We start from the raw sequence: 24,486 nt of genomic DNA, 5'->3' as shown, positions 1-24,486 counted from the left end.
GTGTGCTTCAGCTTACACACAGCAAAAAAAAGGCTGGATGGGAGAGAAAACAGCTACCGAATAATAATTGAGTTGGGTTCATTATAAAATCCCACCCAAACATATAATAAGTGCAGCGAAGAACGAAAAAAGTAGCTACTTCATTTTATGTGCAGTCAGTGCCGGTTATGGAGTACATTTCGGCTGCCTTTATGTGTATGTATGTTTACACGGGTTTGTCCGTTTCCGCTTTCAGCGCCTTTTTGTTGGGTGGATTTTTTTTTTTAATTTCCAACACTAATTTACATACGAAACGAAGTGTGGCTGTGTGTGAGAGTGGTGAAGCGTCGAACCGAAACAAGGACCACAGTTTCCATTAAGCTGGTGATTTTTCCCCGAACCCCCACCAAAATGCTCACCTCAAGTCCTTTTCCATTTTGCTTCCGTATTAATCGAGCAGAGAAAGAGAGAGAGCAAATTATTTTTTGGGATAAAAAGAACGAAAATTCTTTAATTTCTGCTTATCACCCGGACACAATGGACCAGTGGACCCTCCCCCCTCCCCTCCCCAAAAAAATGTCCTTCCCAGCCCCCTCCACCAGACAGTGCCGTTGTGTGGTGCATAGAGTTTTTCAATTAAACATTAAAATGCACAATGCACATCATTATCGCACGCAATCATACGTAGCCTGTTCCTGCGTGACACCGCCTTGTTTGCTCAGTGTGTGTGCGTGTGTATGTATGTGGTGGAAGCAAGGACCAAACAGTGCAGGCTACTGATGTGCATTATTGCATCCAGCGGTAGCATCTCGCGCTCGCTCACTTTACGCATTTTAAAACCCCGCACCCTGCATGGTTGTACATACATATGCAGAAAGTACATAAGTGCCTGTGCGACACAGGGCAGCGTTTTGGGTGCACGTGAACGCATAACGCATAATCGTGGGCAAATGCAATAATAAGGGTGAGCCGGGTTGAGCCATGTGTGCGCTGGGCGTCCGTTGCGAGTTGATGGACACTGATTAAAGTCGTTTTTCTTTTTTTGGTGCATGTGTGACGTTTGCTTCACTTATCTAGCTTCCGATGTGCAGCCTTCGGAACTCGCTCCCCCCACTCTCCTTGCGAGAGCAGTTCAGGTTGGAAGGATCCTGCAGCACTGACGCATTGTGTGCATTTCTCGATAACGCATCCCTCCCACCACGCAAACACGAAAGCCTTCCTTTGTCCATCCGTTAAAATACATTATTGGTGATGTCGGATGCAGTGACAGGTACAGGTACACACACACTCGACCGAAAATGAACTGAAGCCCTTCACACGCGGAATGCAACAACAACAAGCAATAAAAAAAAATACACAAACAAACCAACTCGGCAAAAATCTGCACGAAAACGAGAGAAATTCGTTCAAAATATTTTGTACAAGTTTCCCGGTGGCCGGCCATCGACAAGGGACGGCTTTTTGTTCGCCTCCTTCCCCTCCTCTACTGCCCTCTCCCATCCTCCCTCACTCCGTTCTCCCCAACTCACCCGCGAACATAAAGTGCATCCGACAGAAAAATCAATATTGCTCCTCGCAACTGCGATGTTGCGCAAAATTGTACCCATCGCGAGATGATCGCGGATGCATTCGCAAGCGGGACTATGCGCATCGGTCGCTACATCGCGTACAGGCACGCACAAACAAGATGTGAGTGAGCTGTGGTATTCGCAAACTGATAATGTATCGATTTTTGTGACTGTGTATGTATTTTATTGGATGCTGTCACAATTTGGAGAATTAATTTAACATTATGTTTTATGAGTATGTTGGTTTCAGCAATAACATTGAGGAATTTTAATTATATAAGTTTTATGTTGATGTTGAATTTTGAACTGTGATTGTTCTTTATTTGCGTTGTTAATTAAATTTAACGTAGCAAAAGTAAATGAACAAAGTAGATTCAGAAACTCGGGCAGTAAGAACTTAAATGGGTTTAAAGAATAAAAGAAGAAGTAGTAGAAGAAGAAGAAATAAAATTTGTTTAACGATTAATGAGATACCAATGTTAGCAATATCAATAATTCATAATATTTGATAAAAATATGAATATCATTATGAAAAATTATTCATTAACGAACCCACAGGCACAATAATCAACCGAAAGTGTCTGATGATGTTGATTAACCACAGGCACAATAAAACGCTTGTACGCTTTCCTTGTACAGCCCAATATTGCATCAAAGTGAAATGTGAGCGCGCAACTGGAATTGATTCAGTTGCTGCATCGAAATTTAATTAATTACGAATTTACAGAAAACGACGAGGACTTAAAAAAATACTACGAGTTGTGTAATGCTTTCAATTCTCATTCTTTTGGAGCAGTAACAATGAGAGAAAAAATCCAACCTACGATACTGCCAGGTAAAAGCCATCAAAAATATTTCTACCTTCATATTGGCAAAGCATTTGGCTGGATCTACCTCCCCACGCACGCTATTGGTTGAAAATTGGAAATTTCCGTATCGGAAAATTTTATCACATGCTGAAACCCCGAAAAAGAAGCATTGATAAAGCAATGGGTTCCATTCTGCAGAGTGTGTGCCTTGCTGAGGCCTCACAAGAGAAGAAAAAGGAATGAAACACAATAAACTCTCTCCCACTCACACAATTCTACGTCGATGGACAATTCAATCACCGAAACTGATGAAATTTCAAACGATACACTCCACGGTATCGAGTGCATCGCACACTCGTGTGTGTTTGTGAGTGAGTGAGTTGTAAGCATTTTTTTGTGTGTGAAAAAAATGCAGCTTAAAAGCATTTCGTATCCATCACACTAACACACCACAGCACCGACTATACTCACACCGATGCAGACTCTTTCAAGTAGTGATTGGAAGGGGCAGAGGTTTTTAAATTTTTGGGACTAAATTTGCAAAAATCGTTGATTGACGTGAATTTTATGGCATTCAAGTGCGCACGGGAGACGATGATGCAGCAGACGACGGTTTGCATGTTTCGCCAAGGAGCGCAATGTCATTGTGGTCGGATGCATCGGAGAGCGAAGTATGCAATGCAATGCACGGTGGAGTGCCCTTTTTGTCGGGGTCATTTGGGATTTGTGATTGAGATTGCAGCCAATAGTGGAGAGCATAGTTTCAGCTTATGTTTGCCCAATCAATGAGGAAAGTATCTGAGACTTGTTCTGCAGTTTTTTTCTTCTTGAAGTGCTTAAACTAACACACGATAAATGAATTAATAATAAAACTTATTTTATAATTACCCAATCAATCGAAATGTTTATTTATCATTAGATTTTGTTTGTAATGTTTATTTTAATGCTTTTTCTGCAAGCATTTATTGCGTTGCTTTGTTTCATGTTTTAAATATTTCATTTGTTCTGTTTATTTTGTCTCCTTTTATGACTTATTTCATTCGATTTATGACATCAAGAATAAAAAATAAATTACAAAAATTGAAACCTAAATTGATACATTGAAAGTGGATAAAAAACAAAAATATAAAAATGATGCTTTAAATGATTAAATAAACGATAACAAAAAATAATTGATTGTTCACGCAACGGTAAGTAAACACATCCAAAACAACGAACGATACAAATCAATGCGCTAACTGCACAATTTACTTGCTACAAAATATTGATCATTACTTGTCGTGTTAAGAGCCTTACAGAGCCTTCAATATTGCTCCTCCCCGCAACACAACCCTTTCCATCGGATTGCAGCAAATCAGGCTGTCGCCCATACCACCAATCCGCGAACATGCACTTTTAAGCCCCACCACAAACGCTCCACCCGCTTCGATCCACTCCACTTCGCCACCCGCTTGCCAATGCAAATCGCAAATAGCTAATAAAGTTACCACAGAAACTGTGCAGAAATGTAGTTTCCAAAAACGAGAAGAAAAACGCGAACCTACACACAATCGAGGGGCTGGTCCCAATTTGGAAGTCCAGCATTGCCACAGGGTGCAATAAAAATGTACGCCCGAAAATAACGAACAACGAACGCGTATAAAAACTGCACCGAATGGTATGCTGGCTGGTAAGCGTGAGTCAAATAAAAAGTAATAAAGTTTGCACCACTGGCACAAAACCTCCCCCCCCCCCCCGCGCGCGAGAGCGGGAAAGGACGATATGGGGTTTTTGCGCAAAAAAAAAGGTTGCAATAACAAAACAAAAAGGAAACACGTTACCCGAATGGTCACGGATGGAGTAACGCATTAACGACGCATTTTGAGCGCACGCTGGATGATTTTTGATGAAGTTTTTATCATAATGGGAAATTAATGTACGATTTTTTTTTTTTGTGGTTGTAACCACCACTCTTCATCACTTAGTTTGTCGCTTGGGGGAGGGTGGAGGGGGGTGGGGAGGTGCACTTTCTGCGAATAATGTCCCGATGTGGCCTTCCCGGGCGCGGAAGTGCCGTTCGGTTCGAGCGGTTTCGGTAAAGTTGTGCAGTAGAAAGTGCATTTTTGTGGTACGAGATTTTGGTGGATAAAGAATTTCAATATCAACCATAAAACTTCTGAAGCAGATTTGAGGAATCGATACGCGATTTAGAAGATCATAAAACAATCTAAAAAGTCCAAGAGATATCCTTCAGAAATACAATTCCACACAATTTCATAGAGCTTTTCAATGTATCTAATCAAATTTACATTACATGACTCATAATTATATCTTTGCTTAAAACTGACCAGCAGTTCATCGCAAACGTATGAACAAACAAGACAAAGTCCGTGTACAATCGATTGATCCGAGTAATTGACTCCATGTTTATGTCTAACCAAGAATAAGCTACAGATGTATTGGCATTACACCTTTTTAAGACCTTAGCTCGACACGGTTGGCCCTAGGAATACTAAAGTTTGTTTACACAATACATTTATTTATGTAGGCAACTAGCAAGAACGCAAACCCCTAACATCGGCCAGCCAGCAGGCGTAATGTCTGCAACGGTTTTGAAAAAATGACCACAACAATAACAAATTTGCACACCTTGCAATGCCATGGGGACAGAATCTGCGAACCTTACCGATTACTAGTCTGCATGAAGCTACGCGACGTCTTATCTTATCTAGGTGCTGCCGAAAAAAAAGGTCAGATATGACCGATAGCCAACAACATCCCCCCAGCGTGTACGAGCCTTGTGGTGAAGGTTGAAATGTCATTCTCCACTGAGACGTGAAGAGACGTGAAGAATGCATGGAAAGAGTGATCAAATGCAATGTCTTGATGTACCATAAAAAAAGAAAAGAACCAATGTAAATCTTAAAGGAATGGCAGATCCTCAAAATAGATAGGAATCTCCCCTTATACACTGAACTCGTGTCGATACTATTTATGATGCTCAATGATGTTCCGCGCTCGTGACAGAAAGACTTGTTCCCTTGGAAGACTTGCAATATAGATCACTGCAACGCGAATTCAGGCGTTTCCCGGGGTGAGCTAGAGCACCCCGCAAGCTCACCATCTTATCCGGGTTGACGTGCACACACCCGCATGACTCACCATTATCCGCACGCACAGACACACGCCCACCCGAAAGCCTACGCAGAGCAGCCCAACGCTGCACTTCCGTCGCTGGACATGCGATCGCACGGAGCAGCACCCCGGAGTGACGAAACGGAACGTGAGTGCACTCGGGATGCAGTCCAATGGACTTGCTGCAGCAGCACAGCCACCACCGTCACACCACCAACAAATGGAATTATAAATTACACCCGTTATCACCATCGCACCATCGCGATACAGAGGGCAGCCACGTTACCGTTAAGTATTTCCTGCATCAAGGGGGATTTCTGCGTCTCCCGGGATGTCACCTTTCACTGGTCAGTCCGCACACTGCCGCGCGGTAATGGGTTTTGGGGAGGGTTTTGTTCCGAGATCGTACCGTTGGCTTGACCACGAATGGGATCAGTTTCGTTAAGCGAAGGCACACACACACACACACTCACTCATAAGTGCACACCAATCGAACTTTGCAGATGGTCTCGCCAAATCGGCACATGTTTAACGGCCATCTAGAGTCTAGGTTTTTAGTGCGATTTAGTGCATCGTGGGGAAGATGGACTTTAATGCTTCAAGCTCTCAGAACTGGAACTCAAAGCTTTGCTAGTGTAGCTCATGTTTAACAATAGGCGGTTTTACATATCAATTTGGGAAACGGGACCACAAAAACAGAAAACAAAATGACAACAACACATTGGATTTCAACCATAAACCGTTGTACGTCGAACAGGTCACCATCAATTTGTTTTTGGGATATGAGCTTCAAACCCGTTATTATATTTTTACTCCATTTTTTGACATCGTTTTAAACCGTTGTTAGCTTTTCGGAACAAAATAAATATACTGTAGTATTCGATCACAACTACTAAACACACAACACACGAACTAACATTTGAGCGATGGAGAATTTGTTGACATTCTTTCAGTTCGACACCTGCTGATGCTAGTTTGCAGCTTGTTTTCGTATGGTGTATTGACATAATTTCTGCTGCCAAATGTCAAACACTATATACAAGCTAGTTGGATATCGACTGGTGGCGCCATCTGTCAGAATACGTCCTAAATTATAATTACTACCGGGAAGTGATTCCATCAGTTCCTACCTTATCATATCTCATAATAATACAATAATATTGGGTAATTTAAGTAATTACGTTTATTTGACAGTTGCCCCAAAAGATACTATTATTGTAATCATACAAAAAACATCAGAAAATATCTTTCTAGTCCCCCCCCGAAAACTGCCACGTTACCGCCGTTACCGATGCACCGAAAATGCCGTAATTGCATACTGCAAGCTGCAAAATTGCTTGCCAAAAAAAACGAAAAACAAAACGAGACAAAGCAAATCACTCAACCGTCAACCCCGCTGCCGTTCAAGTTCATGACCTTCACAAAATGGCAATCATCTGGACGGGGTGGCCGGTCGGCGTGAGCGCGTTCGATCGTACTCGTGGCATAGCGCACGACACAGCCCACCCTTCTCTTTCCTCCCCACCGCTAAGATTGCATGCGTTTGTGTGTGTGTGTTGGGCGCGTATCTAATGTGCAAATTTGATGCTTTTGCTAGTCTGCTTGTCCGTCAAAAAAAAAATTGTGTTTGTCGAGAGCGTAGAACAGGTTTGCCAGTCTGTTCTCTGCAAATGCAGACCCACAATTCAATTCCGCGATCGGTTTCACAGCTTGCAAGTTGGAAGATGCTGGCGGGGAACTGCTGGACCTCTAACTGGGCGGCAGCACCAGCAGCAGTATAGGGGTCATTTATCCTTCGCGTTGCTGTGGGACTAGCCGGAACGGGGAAGAAAGAAGTCCTCTCGCGCACCACGCACACGAAGCTGAAGAGCAAAATAAACAGGCACAAAACAGGCGCGCATGTAGAGGGTTGCACGATTCCGTGTTGCGTGAGCGACCGAAACACCGAAATGTTTACCATCCCCGGCCCACACCAGCCCCCTGCATCGTACATCCCCCATTTGGTCGGTCACCATGCAACATACACCCCCCGAACATGTTGTCGCTAGTCGCAGCGCACAGCGTCTCAGTCTTTTCCAGGAATTTTGGGGCACAGCGCACAGCCAAACAAAACAGACAGACACACAGCCAAAAATGCAAAGCAAAAATGGCAAAGAACACATAAACAAGCATAGGGTTTTGCTGGAACAGCGGTAGAGCAAGGGAATGCGGTAGCAGCGGGTGAGGGTGCGGATGGCGTTCGTGTTTTACTTTATTTTGGAAGGTTTGGTTGTGTAATTTGCCCATCGGTTGAAAAGTTTCTGGCACCCAGATGGTGCAAAACAGTAAACGAACAGCATTCGTTTGTGGGAGAGAATAGCTCTAAAAACTCATTATTTTAATTACATACTGTGTTCTTAAAATTCATGAAAATAATCGAATAAATTGTTAGATTTTTAAGAATCATTGTTAAAGTTTCATTAATTACCATAAATTTATAAATTTATAAAAGTCAATATGTATAATGTACAGTACATTATTTTCCCAAAATTCATGAAAATACAACCATAACAAAATAAAACTAAAGAAAAGAAACAATATTAAATTGTAATGTATATGCTAATGCATTATTTTTCTTTAAAAAATTAAGCTATCCATAACTCAGCATAAAGCAGTAAGTGAAAGCAAAAGATACCTCTGCTAATGAAGTAAAACGTGTCATTAGTAAATAAAAAGAGTTTAAATAAAGCCAGCAACAATAGAAAATCAATATACTAAATCTTTGTCGATAATCAGACAAATAGTATCAAATAAAATCTTATCAACAAATAGAGAAAATAAACAGAAAGAAAAATAGAAAGTCATGACGACCACGACGTAATGATTGAATTAAAAAAAATATAATCAAAGTAATTAAAAAATGAAATAAACTAGATACAATAAGTCACTTTTATATGAAAATACTTTTTGAAGAGAAATGAGAAAGATAAAAAAAAACTCTTGCATAAATTCAAGCGTCAAGAGAGACTTGGCAAATCCAAGAGTCAAGACTAAAGATAGTTAATTGCAGTCGTTCCTGCTAAATTTTGACTCCAATTCACCTATTTTTAACTCGAAGACATACATTTCTGACAGTGTTCTTAAATTTTTCTGTCTTAGGCATCAATTTTTGACCGCAAGTCAATTGATTTATTTACTAAATTAAACGTAATTTCTGAAACTGAAAATTTCTGAATATTTTCTCTAAAAAAATATCAAATTGCACAGTTTTTGTATTGTTTATGTGATTTAAAATTACAATTGTCAAAGATATACTCAAATATCTTGTAAAATTATCAAAATTCCTACAAGAATTTTACATTAATGAATCACAGACAAATATAGGTGTGGAAGAGTAAAAAACATATGCGCACTGTCAAAAATTGATGCCTCAGAGTCAAAATTTGGTGGCAACGACTGTATTTTACCTGTATGTTAATGTATCGTCGTCTAAGGACGTTTAAAGACAATAAGATCTGAATAGAAATTCCCCAATTTCAGGCAGAACACTAATTATTTACAAACAAGATCAGAACAATGAAAAGGACTTTATATGATCAATTTTGGATAAAAACATCTAACATCTGGATACAAAGAAGAAAATTAAATATCATAGTTGGTGGACAAAACTAGCAATTAAGTTGCAACAAAAGGGACAATCGCATCAGGTATTTCTTATAGGAAATATTTCCATTTTAAAATTAAGCAATTGTCTGAAATTTCAATTTGGATAAGAGAAAGAGAGACTTGTAGCAAATAAGATATAACGAGCGAGTGCCAAAAGTGTAACGTTTGTACTTATGTAGTAATATTATCTAACCACTTAGATACTTTGTCCATTTGGATAACAAAACGCCGGAAACCATTATAAAACAACACAGCACGACATAAACTGTGACACACTCTAGCACATCGGTGAATCTCTTGCTCGGCGGCCCCAAAAAAAACCCAAAACCGCATTCATAAACACCAGAATCGATCTTTGTATCGTACGAAACAAGCTGGTATCCACGGACAGGTTAAGTTAGCGTGGGGCTGCGTCGTGTGTGTAGTGCGCGAATTTTGTTTTTTTGGCAAACCCTCCCTCTTGCTTGACCCGCCAACGCCCTCCCGCCCAGTCGCTCCAGTCGGCGTCTGCCAACGTCCCCTCCATTGCACGGTCGGCGTTTTGGCACGGATATTGTGTGGGCAAAATTCGCCAGCGGAAGAACGCGCGCGCATTCCGCGTTCTTCGCCGTTTCGCTTCCATGGCCGTTTTTACTCTTTTATTGCTGCACACACACACACGCGCGCGCGACTCTTCGCTTCCACTTGTTTCCGTACTTTGAATGTCCGTTGTTGTATTATTCCGTTCCATCCGTTCCTGCTGCCTTTTCATCCCGCACACCCCTGTCTGTCTGTTTGTGTTCTGCAACTCACCCCTCATCGATTGTGCACTGACACACACACACACACACACGCCGCCTCACTCCCGCGCTAGCAGGGCCCTGGCCGTGTGTTCGCAGATTTGTTTCGATTAGGTTGTTATTTTTTTTTTTTTGCTGCTGCTAGTTACTGCTTCTTCCTCTTTACACTCTTGCGCGCTCTGCACTCTGCGCCCGCAATTATCGTCTCTTTTCGGGGGGTGGTTTCGCGTCGCGTCGCACTAGAACCAACGACCGCGGCCGACCGAAAAGACAACGCGGCCCACCGATGCCACCGACGTGCGACGGGACGGACGGCCGGTCCGGTCGCCCCGGAGACCGGTTGCTGGTGTTTTCGGCATACACGTAGCAGCTCGAATCCCGCTCGAATTTCGTGTGCATATAGCGCGGTTTTTCGTTTTCGGTGTGTGCGTTGTTGCTGCTTCTGCTGGTTCGTCTTACTTAATTTCTTCTCTTCTTTATTGGTCTATCCCAGGGCGCTACCGCGCGGTTCTGATACGATCTGCAGTTCTTTGCGGAGCGGGGTGTCCCCTCCACAGCAAACAAAAATACCGCACAAGTATGCGTTTTTAGAGGTCATTTACGTTGCCAATGTTTCGCTGCACCAAAGTGCAGTTTCAAGCTGATCTGTATGGGTTTTATTTTAATATTAAATTTTGCACTTGTCGAGAATCATGATTTTCAAACTATGCGCTAAACCATGACGAGAAATCAGCTCCCTATTTTCTCCGCCATCACATTCTCCTTCCAGCTCGTGTGTCATTTCCTTTCTAATACGGTCGTGTGTTTTTTTTTTTAAATTCAATAATGCTCTTTTGCATAGATAAAAGCAACCAAACATCAAACGACCCATACCCATTTGAAAGAGTCGTATTTCTGGTTTTGCAACTTGTGGCCGAATTTGGGTAGACCTGATTATGAGAGCAAACCGGACACAAACAAAAAACATACACACGCACACAGTGAAGAAATCCGGTTTTCAAAGACATCCCCCGAAAAGTGCACACACGTGCATGGACGGGCGATTTTTTGTTTTTTTTTTCTGCGCGAGGGAATATACATCGAGGGAAGCGCATTTCGCTGGTGGCACGAGAAAAAAGGGTGAAAAGAGTTCAATCTCCTCACAAAGACGAACGCATAACATCTCGAAAAAAAAATCTCAGTTAACACTTGTTGAATTAAAATTCTTCACAATAAATGCTTCTTAAAAACCTTTTTAAGAAACATTGGAGTTGAAAGAGGAGACTTCAGCAAAGGTAATTTTGTGAAAATAGTGTTTTATAATAAAATTCTAGTAAAAGCTTGTCTTCTTTTTATATTTTATAGAAGAGGCTTTGGCTCCAACGGAGTTATTTCACCTCTAAGCTGATCAGCGTTACTTTCCAGCGGTTGCTTGGATGCTTTTGGCTTAGTTTACATCCATACAATGGCAACCGTTTTTTTTATGGAAAACGCAACGCCGATTTAAATGTTGGTGTTTTGAAAGGTATGGAGAAGAATGATACAAATCATAGTCCGAATTCAATAGATTAACGTTTTCCTTGGTTTTCGAGGATTTTTCCATTTATGGCCCTAATTTTTAGCCGAAACAAAGTTTAACCATGTCATCTACAACGTGCTAGAAAAGATTTCCAAAAAGTGATCGAAAGGGATTGTTCAGAAAGCCTCAAATACAGAAAATAGGTTTCCTACTTTACGTGACCGCCATTCTAGGTCTAGATGTATCGAAATGTCGCAACAATATTTCCACAAAAAAACTGCAACAATAAAAGCTGACAAGACTTATTAAGAACCACGCAGCCGGATAGTCAATCTTTGCTTAAAGCGATGGTCCATATGAGACTAGAACCCAGGACGGGCATTTTGTTAAGTCGTTCAAGTTGACGCCCAATACTGCGGGATTCTCCAATGCAAAAAAACGAAAAATGAAAACCACTAGATTTGATAGTTCCATGACTAAGACAGATGCAGGTACTATTTTTGGGGCCCGAATTAAAATGGGAGCAGTAACAGGGCCTGAAAACAGGGCCTGTTTCAGGACTGATATGGAATCTTAATCAGTTCAAGTACCAGTATGGGCCTGGGATCAGCTCCATCACCAATATAGAGTCAAGAGTCAATTCCAAACCCGGTGTAGGCTCGGGATCAATTCCATGAACAGTCTGGATCAGTTATAGAACCGGTAAGGAGTTAAGATCTCGAGGTTTATGACTGATTCTAACGCCTGTATGAGATTGGAGTAAGTTCCAGTGTCAGTATGAGATCTGTAAAACTCCAGAATCGACATGCGTTCAGGATCATTCGCAGGATCGGTATGAGTTCTGAAATTCTGGTATGAGTTCTTTAAGTTTTCCCCTTAAAAGTCACCAGGAATTGGCGTTGTCTTTAAAAAAAATGCTTTGCACGCATCCTAATGCTATTTTTTTTTAATCCTGTAACCGGGCCAAATTCAAATTATATTTGAAAATTCATATTATTATTGGCGTAATAAGACTGGCGATTAAGAATAATGTATGTAACATGATTGCCAAATAATAAGAAATTCATTCTGAATAGCAAAACGACCATCAAATCATTGCAAGATCATATCAACACAAGAAACAATAAACTATAATTCAACATGCTCGAGGTTAATTATATTGGATTATGATTATTTTTCAGCAATTAGCCTCAGTCGTGTCGTAATTACAGCTTGGCTAGTCAAAGCTTCATTATATTCTGATAAATCATTGCACAGTTTCCATATTTTGTATGACATCGATACAATTCTTTACAGGTTTCGTGAGTATTTTAATGGTCATTATTCTATAACTGTCGTTTGTTGTACATGTTATCGAATACATTTAAATTGAACGCATTGCATCGAATCGCACGTTTATGACATCACATCACGTCAAAAACAAACATTACTAAAACATACAACTTACCACAATGTAAAAGGTTACGCCAAAAATCAAACAGGAAGACACTCCAAACGGCTGTACGCGCGGTAACGGCAATAAACGGTGTGTTTGTTGTATTTCTGCTCTTTCCCTTGCTAACGCTTGTTTCTTGCCGACTTTGCTCAAATTATAGTCTTGATCACACTCAATCAGAACAAAATAGTAATAAACTAAAACAACATCTCACACACGCACTTCATCACACTCAGACGCACACAGACACCTTATCAGCACCGTTTTGTTGGGTTGGAACGTTAGAAAGCGGACGCGGGCGCGGATCGCAGGCAGAGCACACCGATGATATGCTCCAGGTCAAACGCTATGCTCTGGATCGGCGGGCGCTTCACACTGCAGGACGCACTGAGCGCGAAACTTCGCGGATAGCGAGCCGGGCTGTTCATCGACGACAGCAGCACCACCACCGGGCGGCAGCAGTTCCACCAGCGGTGCCAGATTTTCCGCCAGCCATTCTAATTACTTGCGCAACGTTGGTTAAATCCACAGCAGTGGAGCAAATGGACACACGCGCGCTTCTTTTTTTTGCTCTGTTATCGGTGATGTTCGCGAAAAAGTGCAACTATTTCCTCCCCCGAGCGCTGGGTTAATGCAGTTTTAAATGGTTCCCAATTTTAGCAAACGGGCGCGCTCTGTCCTCGTCCTTGAGCTCGTTGGCGGCGGTGGCGATGGTGGTGATTGACCCGCGCGAGACAAATTAATCGTACCGGGCAAATTGTTTCATACTTTTTGCATTACTTTGTCCGTTGTTGGCACCATTTTTAGTTGCGGTTTTTTCTTCTTTTTTTGCTTTTTTTTTTGTTAAACTATGCCTCACTTAAAATGTTCCCTGGGCGTTAAACGTTAGCTTGTGAGCTTGTAATTTTGACAGCAGCTAATACCGGCACTGTGAGTGTGTGTTTGTTGCATGGATTGAAAATACAGTGTGCAGAGCGTAAGTGACTGTTTAACTGAACGATATTGGTAAGCTACCCTCGTTTTTTAAAGTCCTGCCAAACATGGGTGAGAAAAGAAGAGGCAAAATTCCGGATGAAAGCACACACTGTCACTTGAATTTTCACACACTAAAACTTAACACACTGTTGGGTTGGGGTTTTTGTATCATAAAAAAATAACGGAGCGCAAAAGGAAAAGCAAAACAAAAAACAAAACGATATAACAAATCGTATCAGATGTTTGCACTCTTCTACATATTTTGTGCGGCCTGTGTCTGTTGCTTCTGTAACTGGTTGCGCGTTGCAGAATTGGAAGATTTCGGTTTCAACACAACTTTAGCACTTCCAAAAACACACTTTCACATGCTTTCCGTAGCCCCGTGCGTATTTCCAAAGTTCACACAGAAAGGATTTAAACTTGTTGTTGTTTTCTTCAAATTGTTTGCCTTTTAGATGAACTAATGCATGCCGAAAATCAGTCCCGCAGGACGCAGTACCTAGAAAGAGAAACACACGATATTAGTAATAGTTACATTCCAGTGCATAAAGGGATGCTTCGACCCGTAACGCCCTGTAACGCATTCAAATAATCCATTTTGTAACGTTTACACTTAGAGTCATTGTAAGTATTTGTGACAAAAGCCATGAAAGTGTTGCGTAGGAAAAAATACTCAATTTTATGTCCAAGAAGATGAAATCCTAGCAATATCTCATCAACACCCCTGACTACTACTCTTGCAGCTAGCACTAATCGTGCACTATCAAACGCTCCCTCAATCATTCAACGTTTCGTGCGACCGCTCCATGCATCAGTCAGACCTTCCTTCAGCTTTCCGACAGGCCGCACACAAGACAAAGCGGGAAAAATGTCATTTTTTGTGTGTCAATTCCTCTCTGCTCCATTCCACCCACACATACACGCCGTGCCACGACGCACGCCACTTCGCATCCATCGCGGCTTTGTCGAATGTTGGAAGGTGTAGAGAGCGGTCGAGGATCCAAGAGCGAAGTGGCAGAGCAGTCGGAAAACAAGGCTGCCGTACCATTTTTACCTCCTACATCCCCGTGACCGTTCGAGAAAAATATATATATCTGTTACCCTCCCCAAAAAAAAAAAATCCCGAATATCACCGGCACTGACACACACACACACACATGTACCGCGAACCGTTTCGGAGACTCGGTGGTGTAATCGCGCGCGCGGCCCATCAAACGGAAAAGCGGAACATCCCGCCGTTTCCGACGTGGTGTTAGTTTCGTCGTGGCCGTTCTTGTGTCGTTTTTTCTTTTTGTGTATGTGTTTAGCAGTAGTAGTGGCGTGCTCCGCATATGTGTGAGATTCTCTTTTTTCGGTGATGATGACGGCGATGATGACCAGAGGAGCCAGAGGAGCGAAGAACGAAGCAAGAGAAGCAAAAAAAACCCTCACCAAGGGGAGGGAAAAAAGAATTTTGTCGATCGCCGACGTAATCGTCATGGAGACGGGATGAAGAGACACGGTGTGCGCGAGGTGCGTGACATCAGATTTTCACAGGAAATTGAGCACAAGGAAGGGAAGGTTTGCACGTTTGCGACGCATAGCCCGGAAAGGGCCTGACAGACAGGTACCACATCATATTCCCTTCAGTTTTTTTTTTCTAATGCAGCGCCACAGTCGCACACATCTACTTAAGCGGAGAAGATTTGGTTACCACACGTATACACTAACACACTTTTGAAGAGAAGAAAAAAAAATGTACCACTAAAAAAAGGAAACACCTCTCACAGCCCCAAATCTGCCACCGTACACTTTTAGACTGTTGCAGCACCTCGGAGCTGCTCCTACACTAGCACGTACCGTGTATTAGTCGTTTCACACTGAAACCTTCTCTTATCCGGAGCTGTGCTCCCGCAGTTGAGTTGCAGCTACTAATGATTTCAAACCCCGAAAACTGAACTTGAGCCACCTGCAGATGAACGTAATACCTTTCGGTGCTAATCACTCGGAGCAGCCACCATCACCCTTGCAAGCAGTAGCACGCAACACGGAGCCGCGCGCGCGAATTTCGGAAACCCCGCCAACACCGAAGCAGTGCGCGGAACCAACTTTTAAACGGTAAAATGGGGGTCTTGGGGCGGGAGATGGCGGTTTGTTTTGGGGGAAGGAAGGAGGGCCAGACTTTTGAATAACAAAATAATAATAATTCCACACCGGGATCACAAGTGCGGCCGCTGCTGCTGCTGCTGGTGCCGCCGAACGGATAAAGAGCATATTACAGACTGAGTGCGTTTTCTCTGTTTTCTATTTTAGCTGGTTCGCGGAACCGCGCTGCTACTCGCCAGTGCGTGCACTCTCTCTCTCTCTCTCTCGGCAACGGATGGGAGATTGCCGAGATTTTCGCTCCAGAGGGGTTGCAACTCGGCAACGAGCGAGATGGAGCGATATATACTTGGGGCGAGCAGATTCAGTAAGAGCGTTGCAGAGTGTGCAAAGGAAAGAGACAGCGAGAGCATTTGGGGGGATGAGAGTCCCGGTCTTTTTGACTCACACTCTCGCTCGCTGTCTCTCTTTCGCTGTATAAATCCCTCTCTTCGGAGAATCCTTTTGACCGACTAGATTGAGAGACACAATGGGGGAGCGTCGGACGCACTCTTTTCCCGCAAACCAACGAAACCGTTGGTGCATCCACGCGTGGGGGGGTTGCGGGTGCAAAAGGAAGGAAAGAAAGAAAAAAACCTCCCTTATACATGGGCCAAATTGTCGAAATGCAACCTTCAACTTGTTCGTCCATTTTTTTTTTATCTTTTTGTTTCGTGAACTTGTGTGCGTGAGCGAGAAAAAGGGGAAACACATTTTACATACAGTTGCCGGGTGACTGTTTTTTTTTTGTCATTGCAACCGGCTTTGTGCGTGTAGTTGTGGATGGGGAAAAATTAAACCAACAAGGAGAGAGAGAGAGAAAGAGCGTCCTGAGCGTGGCTCACGCTGCACTATGGGCAGCGTTTGTTCGATCGTCCGAATGCAAATGTGCAGTGCTCACGCTTATCGCGCTACGGCGGATGGATGCACCAAAGGGGAAACGGAAGGGGGGGGAGGCAGCGGCTGGCAGCGAGCAAAGCTGTAATGAAAGTGAAACAATGGGCTGCCAGTGAAAGTGGGAAAACCATGTACGGGGGTGAAAATTAGCCGCGAGCACTGTATCGCCTGGCATGGTGAAGCACCAGGTGACTCCATCGGGTTGGAGGAAAATGCGATCACTGGGTGTGCCAGTGGGATTTTGTTGTGAATAAGGTTTAGAAGACAATTGAAAGCAATGAAGTGAAGATATTTATAACACAACTATAAATAAAAATAGAAAAAAAAAACAAAATGTAAGAAAAAAAACAGTTATTTGCATTTTTTCTTAATTATCTATTATGGTTTAGATATGTCGTTACAGCAAATTTTATCATAAAGTTGTTTTGGAAGAAGAAGAAGAAGAATAAGAAGAAGAATAATAAAAGGAATATAAATAAGATGAAGAAGAAGAAGAAGAAAAATAATAAAAATAAGATGATGAAGAAGAATAAGACAAAAAAGAAGAAAAAATAGAAGAAGAAGAAGAAGAAGAAGAAGAAGAAGAAGAAGAAGAAGAGGAAGAAGAAGAAGAAGAAGAAGAAGAAGAAGAAGAAGAAGAAGAAGAGAAGAAGAAGCATAAATATTATATTCTAAGAACATTTGTAATTTAAAAATTAGTTTTTAGTTCTACAATATTATCAATACTTTTTGCTTACAACTTTCGACATAATGATTTGCATTGTTTTAGATATAACGCGCCATTTATAAGATTAATTTAATGTCATCTTCTAAAAAATAGCTAGAAAATTTCTAAATGTCTAGCTTCCACTTTAATAACTCCAACAAATGATTAATTCCAATTTAATTTTCAACAAGCCACAGAAAAAAACAAGCATAAATGATCAAAATACAAGAAAACAAGATAATAACTTTAAATCTGTACTTGTAATTAATACTATAAAAGAAATGAAAAAAACGACTAAAATTATTAATATTTTATTCCTATACATAATCCGTAATAAGGAAATTAAGTGACGAAACAATTATTAGCAAAAAAGGAAAACTAAAACACTCCAAAAAACAACACATTAAAACGGACTTAGCAAATCATCACAAACGTATTCCAATACGTATCTGGTAGCAATGATAAACAAATGGCAGAGCAGCAGACAACGAACCCCTCACAATTACCACCACTATGCGAATATCTGCTACCGTTTTGCCTAACGTGTTCCCTTACCGCCTCTGCATGTGTGTGGAAGAAATATCGTACAAGTGCACCGTACAATTTTGCTTACTGCCCCCCTTCCCTCCCTAACAATCCCTAACAACACGGGATGGAACTTTGGTCCACGTTTTGGGGCCTTTGCCATTTTTTTGCGTTTTAATTTTGACTCACCAAACGCGTATGTTTGCTTATCGAAGTAAAGCACCGAGCGCACACACATACACATACACATAGCATGGAGCTGCATTTTTTTGAATATTTGCAATGCGCAACGAATAGCTCGAAAACATATGATAAACGGGTGTTTAGAATTAAATTAGCAAAAAAGGCGACGACTAACAAAGAGGGGAATAAACCTGTCCACACTTTATTAGAGCTGTGGGGCATTCATCGAACACTGAGCAGAAAGTAAACACACATACACACGCACACAGTTACACGCAAACACACACATGGGACACTTCCAACCGCCCCCCGTGCGCGTAGAGTTTTTTCGTTTTTTTCGCATCAAATTCGCGATATATTCATCACCCTCGCTTGACGTTTCTGCCCCAGCGAACGAACCGCATTAGTATTGGTCACCGGATCGACGCGCGTCATCCGCTCTCACAGGCACCCGGCCATACAGGCACACTGCAGACCTGTCACCCAAAGTATGCTTCCACCGCGGAAGGTCAACGATGCGACCCGAAAAAAACGCGCGCGCACACTCACTAAATTCCGATCGCTGTAATAGATTTTGGTTTTGGAGCCTCAATTACACGCAGCTAGATAAAAAAAAAACCTACCTACTATGATGTAAACCACTGTCAGCAGAGAGTACAGCACCGCTGTCGCCGGGTTTGTCGTTGTTTGCTGCGCGCGTCGTCTTGGTCTGTGAAGAGCGTTTAGACGCGATGACGCGAAAGTACGGCTTAGCACACGGCCAGCCAGCCACACTGTGACCGGCACCGGATCCGTTTTGGTGGATTGGTGAGAGCGAGCGGTTAAGTGTGTAAGTTTGTGCGTTTTTTTTTCTTCTAAATTAAAAGTCGCCTCTTTACACAGGCTCTTGCTGTGTGTCGCGCAGTAATAGTTGCAAACGCACGACCGCGAGGGTGTGGAGAGTAACACCGGCAAACACAGTCGCCGGTCCGGCTTGTCGTTGGGGTGTGTGTTTCTTTCTCTCTCTCTCGCTCTCTCTCCCATTTGGTTCCACCATGCGATGTGTGCGAAATCAAGAATATATTGTGTGCGCGAGCGCGAGACGCGCTTTTTTCGCGAAATTCACCCCCACTAACACAATGGCACGAAAAAAAGCGGTAGGGGGAGCGATGCCATCCATAACACGCGCACGATGGGAGCGATTGTAATACAGGCAAACGGGGCAAAATGGGCACCCTTTATTTGAGTATTACTTCTCAGGGAAGATAAATGCCAAGACACAGAATGTATTCATAGGTGTGTTTTACGAAGACAAAGTACTCGTTGTTGAATAACAAGAATGAAGAAATACGTATTAAGATTTAGTATCAAAATGATGTTTCACCATTTCCGAGCTAAAAAGTAAACAATGCTAAGGTGTTGTTAACTATAAGAACAGCCAATTAAAATTGTGATGCCTTTCTGTACATTGTTCTGTACATATTATTATTATAATAATTTTTGTTATTAAAATTATTAATAATAGTATTATTATTATTAATATTATTATTATTGTTATTATTTTTATTATTATTATTATTATTATTATTATTATTATTATTATTATTATTATTATTATTATTATTATTATTATTATTATTATTATTATTATTATTATTATTATTATTATTATTATTATTATTATTATTATTATTATTATTATTATTATTATTATTATTATTATTATTATTATTATTTATTTATTTATTTTTATTTTATTAATTGCTCGGCCACGTTGGGTTACAGCAATAGTGCTTACTGACTATAGTATACAATTATTCACGAAGGAGTTGGAAGGAGTTTATGGTACGGAAAAGGAGCGAAGACGGGATCGGTAGACAGGATAGGATATGTTGAAATCGAACAGATCAGAAGTACTAATAAAAGACGACATAGCTCTTACAAAAGGCTCATTGCGAGCAAAACGTGTACGACATATAGGTAACTGGAGACGAAAACGATAACGTAAGGTGCGACAATTATTATTATTATTATTATTATTATTATTATTATTTTTTTTTTTATGATTATTTTTATTATTATTATTATTATTATTATTATTATTATTATTATTATTATTATTATTATTATTATTATTATTAATATTGTTGTTATTTTTATTATTATTATTATTATTATTATTAATATTTATTAACAAATAAATCAAAACTAATTTTGTACAATGAAGACACAAACAAAAGACTAAACTCTATGAGGTAAGCGAATCAACATATGGGTTACAAATGTTTAGTTACTATATAACGAAGTTTAGAGAGGTCTTGCAATGTTTACTTGAAGATGAACAATGTGCAAAAGCAGCTTAACATGACTGCCTCGGGGCAAAATGGGCAGCGGCTTTTGACATATGGTGCTTGATGAGGCTATGGTGTAGTATTTGTCCCCAGAATACAGCTACACGTGCACAGCTTCAAAACTTCCGATTTTGTTGATTTAAACGTGTTAAAAGTGTTTTAAATTGTAAAGTTTTTTAAAGACTTTGCACAGGATTTCCAGATCAGTCAATCGAAAGATTGGAATAGAAAACATTTCGCGACGTGTGTGAAAAGGCTTAGGCCAGTAACTGTTGCTGTGGCCTGTATTGCCCGAGTGTTATGGCGATTGACGATTTGTGTAGATATGTCCATTTTGTCCCAGAACTATGCCCATTTTGGGCTCGCATGTCAACTAAAAAAAACTTTTGTTTAATAGTTTTTTTTTTAATATATTTTAGTGACTTTGTGGTAATTTTATTCCATAGCTGTATAGTAGAAATATATAATAATGCAAGAATAATTTGTGTTTTCTTTAAAATTCAAATCAATGTCAAATCAATCCATGAAACTGCTTAGCATATCCATTTTGCCCCGCTTTCCCACACATCGTTCGTTCGATGCCATCAGGAGCATCATCACACACGCTTGCTCGCCCGTTTGTCGTTTTCTTTTTGGTGGTGTGCGTTATTGCAAATTTCTTTTCGCACACCCTTGTTTTTTTTCTGTTCCGCGATTTATTCAACGCTAAAAGGGGCAAAAGAAAAAGGTAACACACATTTGCTAATCACATGAAAAAAATAGAAAAGAACATCACCATGCTACCGGTTTTACACGACACTTTTGGGACATAGACGTTTGTACTTTTCTACCCGCCAAAAACCAGCTTCAACTTGTCTTAATTAGGTGATTTTTGTCCTTTTTTTGTTTCCTATCACTGATAAGAGAGCTCCCCTAGAAAGCTGGTTAGATACAACTGATCGACCGTGTGCGTGATCGATCACAACAAATCCTAGAACGAGTAAGATACCTCACAGGCCTCGATGCTCAACTCTCCCGACGTCTGACGTCAGCTCTTGTGCGCTGAGTCACACTCCCCCAAAACGCTGCTTCGACCCACCACCCCCTTTTGTGCGCTCGGCTGTACGGCTGTCGTTAGAATCGCGAGCCAGAGAGACCGAGAGCCGTGCTCACCCATACTGACGCTCGCTCCACGGTTTGCTTTCCGGCGGGTGCATGCATGCGCACTCGGTTTGTTATTTTAGACATCTTGTGAAAATGCCGCCACTCTGCTTGGGGGGAGATGGCATATTTTGTCGTTGCTGTTGTTGCGTGGCCTGCTTCCTTCTATCTCTGCTCTGCAATGCTCGAGTAGGAATGTGTTGTCTATTTTTATTACTAGTTTTACTTCCACAAACGGTACACAATTTTTCAACGAAATTTTTGTTTGGCATTCAAACGAATGTGCCCCTTGGTTCTCTTTCTTTTCAAATGGCAGTGGCGGGAAAGACGCACTGCACAACGACTCACCAACACGGCCCGATGCAATGCGCGTACTCGCCCGCAAACCGTCGCTGACATGGCGCCAAAGGTTTGATGCTGAGGTTAGAGAGGCTCCCAGCTGATAATTATGATGCTTCCTGTGCCTTTCCCTCTGTCTCTGGCAGAGCTTTATTTACATTGTGAAAAGCATCGGCAGACGATTTCCAGGAGTGTGATTTAACTTCGTTCAAGAGCCGTTTGTTGCCTGTCCGTCAAACGCGCCTTGCAGCGCAGACACCTTGGGCAGACGTGTGGTTGTGATAAGGTGTTAATTTGATGTGTATGAATTTCCATTGACCCATGCACGGTACTTATATATTTTGTCTAGCAGCTCGAAAATAGGAAGTTTTGGGCCAATTACTTCCCCCCCAGCAAGATTGCAACCTTATTCTTGGGAACTCTCTCTACTCCTCTTCGGGATCTGGCTAGCACGCGCAACGCCACAAAAACCACGCGCACCACGCGTACGCGTAATTACTTCCTCGGCATCCGCGCGGTTCCGCTGGGATGCTGTGACGGTTGTCCGATTGTACGAAAAGGCAAACAACAAATCCCCTTCCCCTTTTGTCGACGACAGTTCATAGTTTTGGTGGCTTGTGGCAGCAGATAACCTTTTTTCCGCCCCGGGGAGCAACCAGCGCAATCGTGGCCAGCGTCAGCAGATTAGAACAAAACGCGTAAAAAATACAAACGCGGCGAGATTTCGGCTAATCGTGCGTACATCATGCAAGACTTTAGCGGCATTTGAGGCCGTGGCGTTTTGCTTGTGCAGGACGGGTTCGCTCGAGCGTGGCTGAAGCAGGAGGACGGTGCTCCGTTGAGGTCCGGTCAAGACTGCACGGACCGCCGCACAAGCAGCAAAGGCTGATGTGATGGCATGTGTGGTATCACGACCTAGCGCAATGCGATTATATGTAGCTTTCGCAGTTTCGGGATGATTCGTGTGTTCTGTGTGTATGTTTTTTGTAGCGTTACAATGTAGCTTGAGTTTTTACTGTTTATTTTTCTAGCCAACAATCACAAGCACTGATAAAAGTGTCTGGTTTCGATGAATCAAGCCAAGGGAAGGCGGTTTCATTTAGCATTCCTGTTATTTTTTTGTTGCTACGTTAGCTTTATTATTCTTCATCAAATTACGACTCTCCTTAAAGTTACATAAGCTGAAATAGATTCAATAAAATCTCAAACATTCCGGCTTGCGTCTTCCGGTTGTGATAATCCGTCCGTACCGCTTCAGGATGCGCATGTAGCTCTGATAAGACGCAACGCTACCAAAATAACTAGCAAGTAACTCAAACAAAAACCCAGTCCTACCACTGACCTATTCCAATCTCACTCGCAGTGAGATGGCACTTTTTGTGAAGAATATGTTCACATCTTTGAAGTGAAACATAATTGAGCTGTAGATTAAGTTGATTTCTTTATGAAAAGTTGATTTGTGATTTGTTGAGTTGAGTGTAATAAAGAGCAAATTTAGTAATTGAATTATGAATGAAATGAAAAGGTCTCAAAATGAATGACTTTTTGCCGCCTATCATACGTCTTAAAGCTACTGGTTGTAGAAGGCATCAAAGCAAGCATCCAAAGTATTTTTTCAAAATTACTTTTTAGTATTTAATGATTTTACAAAACTTCAGGAACTCTACAAATCTCCAAACAAGGCTATACATTTGTTGAGTACTATATTCTTTGAATCAGTATCAATTTTACTAGAAAGGAGCAATGGACATTTATTTAAGTCTTGTATTAAGCCATAGGTGCTCAATTCCTGTATGTTTTCTTCTTAATTAAATTGTTCCTTTTGCAATACTTAGACAGTTTCATCGGCCTATATTGCTATTAAGTATAGAAATCAATGATGAAAGCACATAGTTTTGTACCGATTAACGTGTAACATTTCAATCTATTGTACACAAAAATGGAATTTAATATGGAAATAAAATTATTAAATAACTAACTAGGAAGAAGTAAAACTTCTGTTCGTAGCTCTTACAAGAGAAGTTTTAAGCCGGGGGTTTCAGCTTAGATTACATTTATTTTACAATTCATTATCCTACCTCTAATAGTTCCTAGTCTTCACTAATACTAATATCCGAGTTCGTTCTGTAATATGGAGTTCTTTCTGCTATAAACTAAATGCATAGCTTTAGGCGCTAACAACTTCAATTCTTTGAGTAATATTTTAATGGTTTAATAATGTAACGAAATTAATTCAATAATTTGTACACTAAGTTTCTAGATGCTTCAAGGTTTAAAACATTATACTTTTCGTGGCTTGATATTCGCAATTTGAAAACAACTTACACACAAAAGAGTTTATAATTGATCGAAATCAACAAACGCCTAAAGATATGCAGCCCCTGCAGCAAAATCGCGTTTAAAGCTGATTATTCGCATATTTACATGTACATGCAAATGAAAG

The 24,486-nt window shown here is 41.2% G+C and overlaps 1 protein-coding gene across 8 annotated transcripts in view; it reads right to left on the bottom strand.

Annotated features, from left to right (window-relative positions):
• The window catches only part of LOC120956004 (zinc finger protein 316), a 55,704-nt gene extending 36,139 nt beyond the window's left edge, over nt 1–19,565 (bottom strand). For 3 of the 8 annotated variants that reach the window (XM_040377327.2, XM_040377331.2, XM_040377330.2), the window contains exons 1-2: nt 15,642–17,112; nt 12,840–14,301 (exon numbers count right to left, since the gene is read on the bottom strand). The gene's annotated coding sequence lies outside the window, so the exon portion shown is untranslated. Of the gene's footprint in view, nt 1–12,839; nt 14,302–15,641; nt 17,115–18,857 lie in introns of those variants that run through there. The other 5 variants (XM_040377328.2, XM_040377332.2, XM_040377333.2 and 2 more) reach the window with 5 other exon arrangements.
• Between the last annotated feature and the right edge of the window lie 4,921 nt (nt 19,566–24,486).

This window comes from Anopheles coluzzii, chromosome 3 (assembly GCF_943734685.1).
Source record: "Anopheles coluzzii chromosome 3, AcolN3, whole genome shotgun sequence".
Classification (NCBI taxonomy): domain Eukaryota; kingdom Metazoa; phylum Arthropoda; class Insecta; order Diptera; family Culicidae; genus Anopheles; species Anopheles coluzzii.
This window is presented reverse-complemented; position numbering and strand designations above follow the sequence as displayed.